This window comes from Macrobrachium nipponense, chromosome 27 (genome assembly GCF_015104395.2).
Source record: "Macrobrachium nipponense isolate FS-2020 chromosome 27, ASM1510439v2, whole genome shotgun sequence".
Taxonomy (NCBI): domain Eukaryota; kingdom Metazoa; phylum Arthropoda; class Malacostraca; order Decapoda; family Palaemonidae; genus Macrobrachium; species Macrobrachium nipponense.
In genome coordinates, this window is record NC_087216.1 from 25,524,324 (window position 1) to 25,538,168 (window position 13,845).

The 13,845-nt window shown below is 34.8% G+C and overlaps 1 protein-coding gene and 1 pseudogene across 1 annotated transcript in view; both read left to right on the forward strand.

The window, feature by feature from the left end:
- The window catches only part of LOC135200943 (uncharacterized), a 20,916-nt pseudogene extending 8,773 nt beyond the window's left edge, over positions 1-12,143 (forward strand).
- LOC135200944 (probable insulin-like peptide 7) overlaps positions 1-13,845 on the forward strand; it is a 64,144-nt gene that overhangs the window by 8,934 nt on the left and 41,365 nt on the right.

Here is a 13,845-nt window from a genome sequence, read left to right on the forward strand (position 1 = left end):
ATAGAATGAAGATTAATATTATAAAATCATGTTTTACTGATAAAAGATTTCATATATGAAATGATAAAGTTATTAATGTTTATGCTGATTGATTCGTTGATCTTTATGCTAACTGTTATATATCTGATTCATTAATCCATATACTAACACATATAACTGCAGATATTGGTAAGAAAAAAGGTAACAGATTGATTATAGGCTACCTGATTTGTTTATACATATGTATATGGATTCATATAATTATGATTAATATATGTGCACTTTGAAATAGATTCCTATTGCGTACCACGCAAAGATATATTTTCGATTTCCGTTATTTATGATCGTTTATATGATAGATTCCTAGTGCGTACACGCAAAAAATATATTTCGATTCTGTTATTTATGATCATTTATATATAGGATACATGATACTATATATAGGATACATGACGAGGTTATACTACTTCACTTTCAACTAGCGTTCGAACAACTTTTCGTCCATTACACAGTTCCAGACAACCACCTATAGCCAATGAAACGGCCTTTTTCAATGGTTAAAACAAGGGGAAAATTTGCCTTGGCGGGGTCCAACGTTCCATTTTGCGCTCATACTTATTCTCTGCATCCTAAGCTACACGATTACGTTCGCGATGAATAGATCATCCCAGCACGAGTCCTTTCGCCAGCAAAGTAGAGTTGAATATACTTCGGGTCGTAATTGTCGGAAGTATGTCCTTTTTTGTAGTCGATTCCGACAGCCGCCGGAGCGTTCCGCATTAAAACGAGATTAACGACGAGATACGGTGTCGGTCGAAGAAGTCCATGAAATCCTTTCACATTGTAGGCGGTTGTTACTTGACTGTAGTCGTCCGCTACGACGAACGATTTTTGAAGTTGCGATGTGAAACTCTCGTACTGCAGGATACTGTAACCAGGTTCCATTAATCAGCCTGCAAGTGAAATTATACTTGTCACAAGGGCAAAGTAAATTCAAACGACATCCAAATACAGGGGAGGGAGAGACCATTTAGACCAGACTTAACCCACATGAATTCGCTGATATTTTGGAATTCAAAAGAGTCCGCTGTACAAACTTTTTTATCCATGGCATTAACAATGAGTGAACCTATCCAAGTCTATGATGACTTGTAAAAATATCCATAATTATAAAAAAATAAATAGATATCATTACGAATCTCAAAGAAAATTCGATATTACTGGTAGTAAGTTACTAGACAAAGAATGGAAAACGGAGCTAATTGTAAGATTGCCAGGCAACATAAGAGTCAAAGAGAAGATTAATCATGATTCTGTAGTTCTCTATGCTAACTGAAATTAAGTTGTGATAAAATCTTATCCTATGTGCCCTAACAAAAGTTTCATATTCAATTTTCTCGCGCGCATCCTCTGAGGTTAATTTAAACTTTATTAATAGGTAGGAGATGCAACGAAAAAACCCACTATGTAACTAATTTCTAAATAAAACTTTGGGTTTTTCAAGAAAATGTGACATTTTCCCATGAATGTTTTTACTTGAATTGTAATAGGCTAATGTTGCAAGTAAATATTTCATATATACATATCTTGATACTTCTAATGTCTATGAGGTTCAGAAAAAAAAAAATTAATTCATTTTGTTGTTATAGAAATTCTATTTGCTTATATTGTTCATTAATTTTAAAATGATTACAAGTCCTTAACTAATTGCATTAACACACACGGATAAGAATCTGTTTATTGGTGGCCTGTCATGTGACCCTCATGAACCACATGTGAAGTTCATGAAACTAAGCATTCCTTTCTCCAGTCAATCTGTTTTGCAAGCAGAGACGACACACAGATGAAGCCTGTGTAAGCAGATTATTGAGGTTTAAAGGAACAAATGCTGATACGGCAATGATGACGTCGTCACTTGGCAGGAGATTGCTCTCAGCCAGCTAAGAGTTACGTTACTTGCTGTAAAATAAATACGACTTTAGGATAAATTTATTATCTTTAATACTCGACCCACACGAAAAGAATGTCTGAAAAAAGAAACAGTACCAAAATTGAACAATATATTAGTTTCATGTTGGAAAACTGCATGATTAGGTTTAAATTAAATATTCCTTATTGAAACTAATGAAAAATGTTTTCCATATCAAATTCTATATATATTATTAGCCCTGTATAAGATTCATATAGGATATTCCATAGATAACATTTTCACTTCTAGACTTCCTGACTTTAAAATCTCTTTTATTTTATTTTATTTATTTATTTATTTATTTATTATTATTATTATTTTTTTTTTCATTGACTACGAATATAAATCACCGGGACAGACAATATGTCAGTAGATTTTGGATATGTGTTTGAACTTTTAGCTTATTTATCATTACTAAAGCGTTAAGTTAGAGTTCAAATCTTTACGCATATATATTTGGATATTTAATTATCTATGGTTACGTTTTGCTTATTGATTTTATCGTGATTCCTTTTTTGTTTTTTATTATAATTTGTAACCCTTCCGACTTCTTACGAGTGTATTATATTGACTCCACTTGTATCCATATTTATTTTATTTTTTATATTTATTATTTATATATTTTTTATATATGATAAATTAATGGTTGGCTTGAATATGTGGAAAAGTGTTCTAGCGGCGTACCGTATAAGGCTACTTGCGGCATCAATTCTATAGATACAAGATATAAATGATAAAGGTATTTTAAAACCGCGAGAACCGCTATAATCCAGTTCGGATCCAATATCACGAGTTGTAACTCGTAAGACATTGACACTTCCTATTTAATTATCCGTTATTCTACCAAACCGATTGACTCTGGGTGATAAAATATATTATTGGTTTTCTTAATGGATAGGAATTCACACAACGCGTTATGGAGATTATTCTTGATTTACACCACCCGAGTCACATTATCATGTTGAATTCTATGTTTACTGATTTAGCACTCATAAATATTCCTAACGCACTCAATTGCGGTGTTTGTTTTTAGTGCTATTAATTCTATATAACGTGTCAAGGAACTATTACACTAAGAAGTGTTTATTCCCTCTGTCAGACTTGTAATTCTGTTAATAATTCTACGTATATTCTTTCAAGGATTGATTTGGCACAGGATAGCCCTTAACTGACAGGTGTCTTAGTGTGTCCCTTGTTTTCATGACACGTGTTACAATCAGTTATGTGCTTTTTTGATATTTGTAAGCATTGTAGGCCAGTAAAATAGTGATTTGGCTTTCTGTGCATAGTAGAGAACCCTGGATGACGGAATGCAACCAGTTTATGACGATTGGTATGAAAGAGATTATTACTACTACCTGGTCGTTAGTCAATCTGCTGTGTTCTTCGGGTTTTCCTCGTCACAGACCTACATATAACATTACATTTGATTACATTATTCTGATACACATACTATAAATATACTTTTGCTTTAGGGTTTCTGCTCGAAGTGTTTATTGTTTTTTGCTTAGCCGCTGACCCTGTTTCCGTTCGAAATGTTTATTGTTTGGTTTGTTTTATTGCTGCTGACTCTGTTTCCGTTCGAAGTGTTTATTGTTTGGGTTATGTCTGTGACTCTTGCTTGTTCAGTTTGTAACAGTTCTGCGCTCCAACCCAGATATGCAATGCTGGCGATCTCTTGGGTTAAGGAATTTTCTTGTTTAGATACGGTTTTAACAATAGCACGGATGTTTCTATATCTTTTAGTCCAATTAATGGTTCCTTGCTGTATGGTGCGGGATTGCGGGATAATGCGTCAGCTATGATATTTGCTTTCCCAGGTAGATATCTTATCTTGGCTCCAAAGACCTGAATGATCATTTGTCACCGAGTTCCTTTGGACTGTCATTAAAGCCTTTGAAAAACTCGGTAAGTGACTTATGCTCAGTGAGGACTTTAACAGGATAGCCATAGATTATGAACTTAAAATGTACTAGTGTTAAAGATACCTAGCCCTTCCTTGCCTATTACTGCATATTTACTTTCAGAGGGCTTTAGTTTACGTGAATAAAAAGCATAGGGAAACAATGTTTTTATCATATTACGAAGTAGTATCCCTCTTACCCCTTGGTTGGTCTGAGGCGTCCTGTTGCAATAATAAAAAAAAATTCCTTATTTAAATCAGGGATTTTTAAGTTAGGTAAGCTGCATTTTCCGCTTTTAAGATATCGAACGCCTGTTGATGCTTTTCAGACCATAATAAATCTACGCTCTTCTTCGTAAGATCTGTTAAAGGAGCTGTCATGATAGAAGAGTTACATATTTACATACGATTGTAATACCCACTACAGCGCGTGCTGTATCCCCCTTTACGTTAATAAGTACCGGAAAGTTATGAATAGCCGACACCTTACCATGGACTACTTTTAAGACCTCGACTAGACACATAAAACCTATATAAACATGTTCGGTTTTTAAAAACTCACTTTAGATATTTTTACTCTGAGATTATTTGTCTTTGTCTCTGTAGCACTAGCTCTAGTTTAGGTGATGTACTTCTAAGGTATTAGAAAGGATACAAGATCATCCATATAGGCATGTAGGTTATCCCCTAAAAGTCTCCAAACACTATATTGTAATTGGGCGCAACGTAAGCCGGAGGCATACGTAAAAATTGATAATGTCCCCTGAGTGTGGCTGAAAACGGTGTATGAGGTATAATCACTTAGGTAATGGTATCTGGTAAAAGCCTTTAAGTAAGTCCAAGCTGGTGAAAAATTTATTCTAACCTAACAGAGATAGATGTCGTCGCTACATGGCACTGGAAACTATCGGGAGTCGTTTGTTCCTTGTTTAAGCGTCAGAATCTACGCAGATACGCCAGTCCGATCTTTTATGGCATGACGTTTGAGGGAAAAATTATATGGGCTTATTTGATTTCCTAATGACTCCTATTACTAACATTTTTCAACTCCGTCATTTATCTCTATTTTGAAATTTCATTGGGAGTCTATGCGAAGGTACGTAATATAGCTTTATGTTTGTCCTTAGACCGTATTTTGTTTTCAATGACATCCGTTTTTTTTCTCCCAGAGATCACTCGCTAGTGGAGAAACTTCCTGGTATTCAGTAGAAGATAAAAAAAAAAATTCTGCTGAATCACCTCTGCTTGAATGACTTTACGGATATTACTTTAGATAGATTATCAGAGAGATTCATCCACGACTGGTTGGCGTGATTAAAAATTAGCAACAATAAAAAATGCGATATTTATAACTTCCGTATCCACGATATGTATACTTTTTAGGGCTTTGTTCGCGGAAACCGTTATATTTCAGAGTGTCGGGAAGGATTAAAATTTCATTTCCCAGCAAAGTCTTTTTACACGCACTAAGACATTCGAGGGTGCATGCTTCTCGAGATTTTGCGTGCAAAGTGCGACTGCGGTTGTGGGAGAATTCTGTTGGGTCATTTGAACAATGTTACGATTTATGAGACAAATGTATAGTTCCTTTATATAAGTTATTATTTGATTAACTGTCTCTTTTTTTGTTCAAACGGATTTTAATATGTTTGAAGGTTTATAGGATTTTCCTTTGATAAACACGCCTTATTTTGCAGGATGTAAGATAATATTTTTGTATACCCCTAGATGAATCTTACAATTACACTAGATACAGATCAATGTTTTTTTATAACTATAGAGGTATCTGTAAGCGCTCGCTTATCCGACTTCTCATTAGGGAAGTTCGAACAACAGACAGTGAGTCCGTAAATACAGGATATTACGTTTACTAAAGGAATAAACAAGATATTCTAATTTTTTACTGCGCGTACAGTCCGGGCTTTATCCACACTATTATAATAACTTACGTATAAAAAAATAAAATAAACGAAAACCTGCTCTGATTACTTTATACGGTCGTGTGTTTCATAGGAAAAATCCTTTTTTAATTCAAAAGATATTGGCATGTATAAACAACATCGCTTTTCCCCACTCTGCTAGAGTCGCTTATTGTGTGGAATTTGCTATGCTTTGAACACTTCGGCAGTTTTTTGACTGACCTTGACCGCTTGACTAGGTGACACAGTCACCGAGCTTGCTTGTTTGATTCTGAACGGGCTACTGTTTCTATTTCTTTTTGTAATAATTAGGATCCTTCTCTTTATTACCATCGGCAACGTATTGTGTGTTTTTAGCATTATGTTGCTGGTTACGTATAAAGCAATGAAGGGACGAACTATTAGGAACTGAGCGATTACTAATAAGACAAGTTATCACTACTGCATTCAATATTAACTGTTTGTACTTCATTCTTTGCTAAAATTTGAAATAGTGAGGGATCCTGGTCAGCGCATTTAGCCTGATGAAAGTTTTTATAGGCATGTTATATCTTGCAATCCAGCCGTATTTTTAAAGTTAAGTTGAGTCATTGAGGTTCGATTTTTTATATAACTCAAAAAACTCAAGGCTAAAACTGCGATCGGGACTTGCAAAGGAGCATTTATTGTCATGACCCGAAATAGTGTTACCTCTAATTTATCTAGATTTTGTACGGTTTCCACTTGTTTTTGTGTGTTTTCTAATCACTACGGTGCTTAACGACCCTATCCATGCATCTGTATAAATACAGACGTCCACTGCGTAAACGCATATTCACTGTTTAATGTGATTTGTTACGTAAGGGATTAATAATCACCCAAAATGATAAAATTAACATAGTATATGATTATGATATTTCAGTAGAACTTCTGGAAACAGACACTCAAAGATAAAAACTCGCAGTAGCGAAATCTCAATGATGTAGATAATTTCTGTAAAAAAGTAAGATTAAGAATGTCTCGTAACTTCAGCACAGGAATAACGAAATTCGACCTGCAAGGAAACACTCCAAAGTTACTCCAAATGAATAAAAATTGTACTTAGCTTGCTTTTGTGGGAAGTCCGGTGTTCCGATAACGACACACGCCTTGGTCCTCCTTCTCTATTTAGCGGACGACCTGGTTTGGCTTCAGTTTCCCCCGTGCGTTCGTTGTTTCGATGATTCGAGCCCTTGAAAAAATCCGATGCTGCAGACGCGTTCGGTTTGTTTCTTGCAGTGCCGGAAACGCTCACTAACGATGTTTTTGAATTATTCTAATGAGAGACGAAGCTTGCGTTGTCGTGGAAAAGGAGGACACGTCGGTTTTGTTTCTTGAAGTTATTCACTAACGATGATACTAAGTTGCTTGAAGAATCTGTTTGCTTCCGTCGTCGTTGAAGAGTTCTTATTGTTTTCTGAAGTCGCTCACTAACGATGATACTAGGTTGCTTGAAGAATCTGCTGCTTCCGTCGTCGTTGATTTCTTATGATACATGATTTATTATTCTGGTTTTTCTTCGTAGGACGTTGTAGAGTTCTTCTGGTACGCTGGCCACCAATATTAGGGCTAGTGCCTTGATGATAAGGCGCCCTATGAGTAATGTTAGACTAGCGATAATCTTACGCTAAGTCGGTTGGTATTGCACTTCCATCTTCAATGGAGTGTCTGGGGTTTTGTAGATCACTACGAAGTCGGTATTATCTTTACGACGATGTGTTAAACTCATGGTTCGGAGGTTCTTGTAGCAAAACACTAAGTATATAAAAAATTATATATTCTTCTGAAGTTTTACATGGTGAAGATCAGTATGATTGTACAAGTCTTCTAATAACGATAGCTTGATCGCTTCTGCCAATGATGATGGCTAATCCTATTCCTCTACATGATAAGCTTAGGTAAAGAGGTACAGGTCTTCTAATGACGATAGCTAACTCTGTTCTGCCTGTCTACCATCTCTGTTACAAGTTTATGAAGGAACGACAGTAGTTCGAACATATGGAACATACTTACAAATGACATACGAACACACAATCGAATGAGACACGCTACAGATCACGTAGGCCGTTTGAATAATAGGTCGGGGTAGTTGTCTCAAGCAGGGAGCTTGGGACTGTTTCAAAACAAATGAATGACCACAGATGACGGCATGTCAACTTAGCCTACATACTTATTGTATACGTCATCTTTAGCGTCTCTAGTCTGATCACATTCCTGCAAGCAATCTGGTTGACCTCTTTAGTTTTATTCTTTTATATATGATGGACTAACCATTCCATATTTTTATTATGTAAACACTTACATATTATATATATATATATATAATATATATATATATATATATATATATATATATATATATATATATATATATATATAATTTTTAATTTTTAACGTATATCCTTCTGGTGATATATCTTATATTCCTGGATGGCAGGATTCCTTAATTAATTGATTTGTTTATTAAGTAGATTATTTATTTTTGACTTATTTACGTATTTATTTGTTTGTTATTGTATAATCATTTAATTAATTAATTTATTTATTTGCTAATTAATTGATGAAAACTAATTATCAATAAATAAATGAATAAAAGATAAACAATTTAATTAGAAAATTCATTAATCAATTACTATATTTCGTATATATTTATCTATTTTATATCTGTAATAAATTTTTCATTAAATAATTAGTTTAATAAATAATTAATTGACTGATTTACTCATATTTGTTCATTTATAAAGTAATCAAACAATTTGTTAATTAATTACTCCGCTTAACAAATGATCTGCCTCTTTCTTCTTCTTCTTCTTCTTCTTCTTCTTCTTCTTCTTCTTCTTCTTCTTCTTCTTCTCTATTACGTAAATATTACTTTAATGTTATGCAAACTTATCCCTTGCTTATATTCTAAGCTCAAGACTCCCCCACCCCCCCCCACGCCACTGCCCTACCCATACCCCGCCCACACTTCTGTCTTGTGTTATAATAAGCTTCGTTATACACTGTCATGAAAATCTATGATAATAATATTTATTTTCATTATTTTTTATTAACTTTCATTTTTCATAATCTGGTAGTTTTTTTTATGTCTGAAAAATATATAAAGGATGACTATATTTATTCTATTATTTGTAATGATTTAATTATGTAATCAATTAGATAAATATGTAACTCTATCTTTTTATTTTTTTATCCAAGAATTAAACAAATTTTATTTAATTAATTAATTCATTAGTTTTGGTGCCCTTTTGTTTGTACCATAAGATATAGATATATATATGATAATTTTATTTAATATATATATATATATATATATATATATAATATATATACTATCTATATATATGGTTTTATATATATATATATATATATATAATATATGTATATATATACATATATATATATATATATATATCTATATACATATAATATATATATATATATATATCAGCTATATATATATATATATATATATCCTATATATATATATATATATAGAGGAGAGGGAGAGAGAGAGAGAGAGAGAGACGAGAGAGAGAGAGAGAGAGAGAGAGATAGAGAGAGAGATGGGGGGGGGGGGGATGAAGGGTCCAAATATCCCAAATAAAACCCCACCAGCACTTGACTTCAAACCATCGAGGAAAATATACAATGCGTTATTCACCGCAAACTTTGGAAGAATATTAATTAAAGTTTAAGTTGAATCAATAATTTTTCTTTTTTCAACGTCAGTCACGATGCAACAAAGAATTATGGGGAGGCTTCGAATGAAGGAAATGGATGCATTATATTGCATTGCGTTTACATACTATCCTGGTTTTGCTTGGTACATAATTCCCTAACAATACGAAAGATAGATGAATAGTGACTATTAAGATAATTCATTACTCTCTCTCTCTCTCTCTCTCTCTCTCTCTCTCTCTCTCTCTCTCCTCTCTCTCTCTCTCTCTCTACTAGTATATATATATATATATATATATATATATAGATAGTATATATATATATATATATATATATATATATATATATATATAAAGTGGTGGAAAAGGCGGGGGGCTACTTTAAATGTGCCATCTGCAAGCCAGTTTTTTGTTCTTTGATAGGTTCAAAATTCTTTGTAGTCGAAAAAAGTGAATATTCTGTTGGTATCTTCAACACCAGAATCATACAATGAAAAAGGTTCCCCACTGTGTGTTACACGCAAATGGTCCAGGTAATACATTATCACTGACACTATTTGGTGCTGGAATTGGGTCACCATCTCTTTTTCTTCGACGTTGAACACTTCGTTGCAATGAAGTATACTTAGGTAGTAAAACCGCAGCTTCATCTAACAAAGAAACATGAGTCTCTTGGATTATTCGTCTTGAAACATCATTAGAAGAACTAGCCTCTGCACATGTCTTGTGTACAACGCCAAGACTCCTTTTCATTACAAATAAAAACTAATTTGATCACCGTTTCCTTTATTTTCCATGCTTATATTTATTTCGGCAAATTTGTCTTTTGCGCTGAATAGACCTTGTGCTGAATCGTCATGCGCTGAATTGTCTCTAAGCTGATTTGTCATGTGCTGAATTGTCGGCGCCTGAATTGTCCTGAGCGGAATTGTCGGCCCACGATATATATACGTATATATATATATATATATATATATATATATATATATATATATATATATATATATATATATATATATATATATATATATATATATATATATACACACACAACAAAGAGGTCTTGTCCAACTGCTGACAAAAATATAACTTTTTTCATGACCTACAAAAATGGTAAATTTCTGTGACCTGTGACCTCCGAGTGTCATCTTGACCTTCATTTCTCTCTCTGAACATTGGCTCCACAGTGGACCATGAACGAAAAACGTGAAACCATTCTCATAATACTTAAAAGTTATGGGCAGGATTAAATTTTGGTTTGGCATTTGACCTCTAAGTAATACGTTGGCTTTTGGACCTGTCTTGTGAAATTTGAAGTTTCTGTCACCCATATAAGTGTATATGAAGTTTGAACCTTTATCTTTAAAGATTTTGACGAATTTAGTTACACCAATTATCACCTATTATCCAGGTGAACCTTATCTGCCATCTGATGCAGTCTAAGATTGTAAATATTGAGGGACATTACTCTCCATTCCTAGCAGGTGGAACGACCAACAACGGCGGAGACAACAGGAGTACCACAACCAACTCCAATGCAGTTATGACCTACCCTCCGTCGGCACCAGTTGTACGACCGTCCCTCCCTGACACTGGCCAAAACACAGATGAAGGAAGGTAGGCTCTGAAGCTGTTTGACGAAGATAACACAGAGTTACTGTAGTGGAGATAATATATCTATTTCGAGGGATTTAGGAATGACAGGTATAGACAACCAAGATAGTGATGAGGATTCCTTGATTGTGAATCTTAATATATTGTGAAAGATACAATTCAGATCCTTAAGTTTAAGGATTTTCAGTGTGTATTTAACTTTATATCAAAATAAAGGGTCTTATTAGGTCCTCATCTTTAAAGAGTGGGTTTTTTTTTTGTAGTCTTCAAGCATAATGTTGTCTCGGGATCAGTAACTTTGCTGAGGGAAGGTACTCACAATTTGAATTTTTCAAGAAGTAAAATATTTGTTATTTAGATGCTTCAAATATCTTTTGGTGAATCCTACATTTAGATATGGCATTGCATTTGATTTTCTAGGTTTTCCGTTCTTGCAATGACTAACCAATTTCTATTTGCCAGTATAAGTTAAGCAAATAATGATAAAGCAAAGCAGAAACGATTTCCAGTTAGATAAATAATCAGTTTCATGCAGAGCATCACTGAACATAGGAATAATTTAAAAAAAAAATCGTAATGTTAACAAAGCGAGAAAGAGTACATCATGGAAAATGTCACACAGCAATGATGAATTCTGAACTTTCTGCCGTTTTCAGGTCCCCCTTCCTGAGCGTCCAGCAAGCTAACCTTTTCGTGACCACCTGGGTAAGGGGAGGTGGACCTGTACACGGTCGACGTCGTAGGCAGTCCCAGTCAATCACTTCGGAGTGTTGCACAGCGGCTGGTTGTACTTGGGAGGAATACGCTGAATACTGCCCTACCTCCAGCAGAGTGCGGCCTGGAGTTATACCGATCTAATGTGTAGAATGTCCAGCTCTCAGCAGAGTACTACGACCTGGCCTGGAGTTATACCAAGTTAATGTGGCATATGTTTACCAACTACTAGCGGAGTATGGCCTTGTTTGAAGTTATAATTCTAATGTGTCGAATTTTGTCCAACGTTCAGCAGTTATGCTATGTAGAGTTTTGTTCAATTCTCAGCTAATTGTCGAATGTTGTCCAACTACGTAGCACAGTACGCCTGTCTGGAGTTATATTAAGCTAATGTGCTGGGTGTTATCCATCTCCCAGCAAATTACAGCCTGAGGTTATATACCAAGCTAACTGTAGGATGCTGTCCAACTCCCAGAAGAATACGGCCTGGAATGATACCTACCAATCAAAATGATCTACCAGATGCTGTCCCCTTCTCTGACAGAGTTCCAGAAGCTTAATAACTCTGAATAGGCATCTCACCTGTTGTAGCTACTGTAGATTTTGCTTGATTTGGGCAACGAACTAAGTCTTAAGAGCTTTCATACCTTGAAACAACATCTGTTTGCTTTGCACTTATTTTAAAATTAATGCAGATTTTTATTGACCAGTATTCATGAGTTAAAGGTTTAGTCTTGGACAATGCCATCTATTTTTAGTCAAATTTAAACTTACAGGGTGCCCATACACTGAGAGCTGTTTCACAACTGGGAAAAATTCTGTGTGATTCCACTGAAAGGAAACACAGGCTGTGCTGGTTTTCTTTGGAGCAAATTCTGTCAGATTTCACTAACAGAAGCGCTGGCTGCTAAGGCTTCCTGTCACTAGTAAACACCTGGTAAAGTAAGCTTTTGAACACCTCTCAGTGTAACCAACCCCAAGCAGACTCTCAGTCACGCGAAATTACGTTGAAGTCAGATCACAGTGGCTGATGCGATCTGACCTCACCAGATTAGATCAAAAACTGTGGTCAACTTTCCAACCAATCACTGAAAAGAAAGCTGATAATGAATGTAAATATATATATATATAAAGAAGAAAATCAATGTCTGCATTAACTTGGTAGTATTCAGAAATATATATAAGCATGCAATGATTTCCATAGATTTACTTAGCCACCTATGCTCAACAATGCAGTTACTTAAGGTCTAGTGTAGTAGGCCCCATGTACAGTACACCTAAGTAGAAATTAAACGAAATATATGAATATGAGTGTGACCTTCAACCTTACAGAGAGAATAACAAAACAATTGCTCAGATACTTGTAATGAAGACATGTAGAGTAGTAAAACTACTTGTATGAGACTTGTATGAAACAATGTGGAGTAGTAGTAGCAAGCCATTTGTTGGGTAAATATAGATAACAGTACTGTACCGTATGTTCAGCCACTTAAAAGAACACTTGAATGGATACTTGTAAATTAAAAACAGAGTCATTTGCTGAATACAGTGTTCACTGTACTACTGCCTTGTTGCACAATGCCTTCTGTAGTACAGTGCAGTTTTCGCTTGAGCGTATCTACTGTATCTAAGGTTAACATGGAATTTTAGCCGTTTCCAACCAAAGTATTCTTTGTGGAAGTCAACTGACGCCTTGGTCTCAATATCAGAATCCAAGAAGAAACTACCTTGGAGCTCTTGTCTATTATAATTGGATATGCCACTACAAGATACGAAGGAGAATATGATGCTGAATAGTGCCCAGTGTTGGGTAAGAATTATATCAAAATAATCACTTTTAAGAAAGAAAAGAAAAAGAAGAATTTGATTATATGAGAGAGAGAGGAAATGAGGACAATTATCTATGGGCTCCAAGTATAGGATTACCAAGCAACGTGTCTTTGAAAGCATAGACAACAGAAAGAAGTATCACGCAAAACAATAATAAAAAAAATTGAGAACAGCTAAAAAAACCGAAAGTGGGCGGGGCACAGGATGCCAAAGCCATCC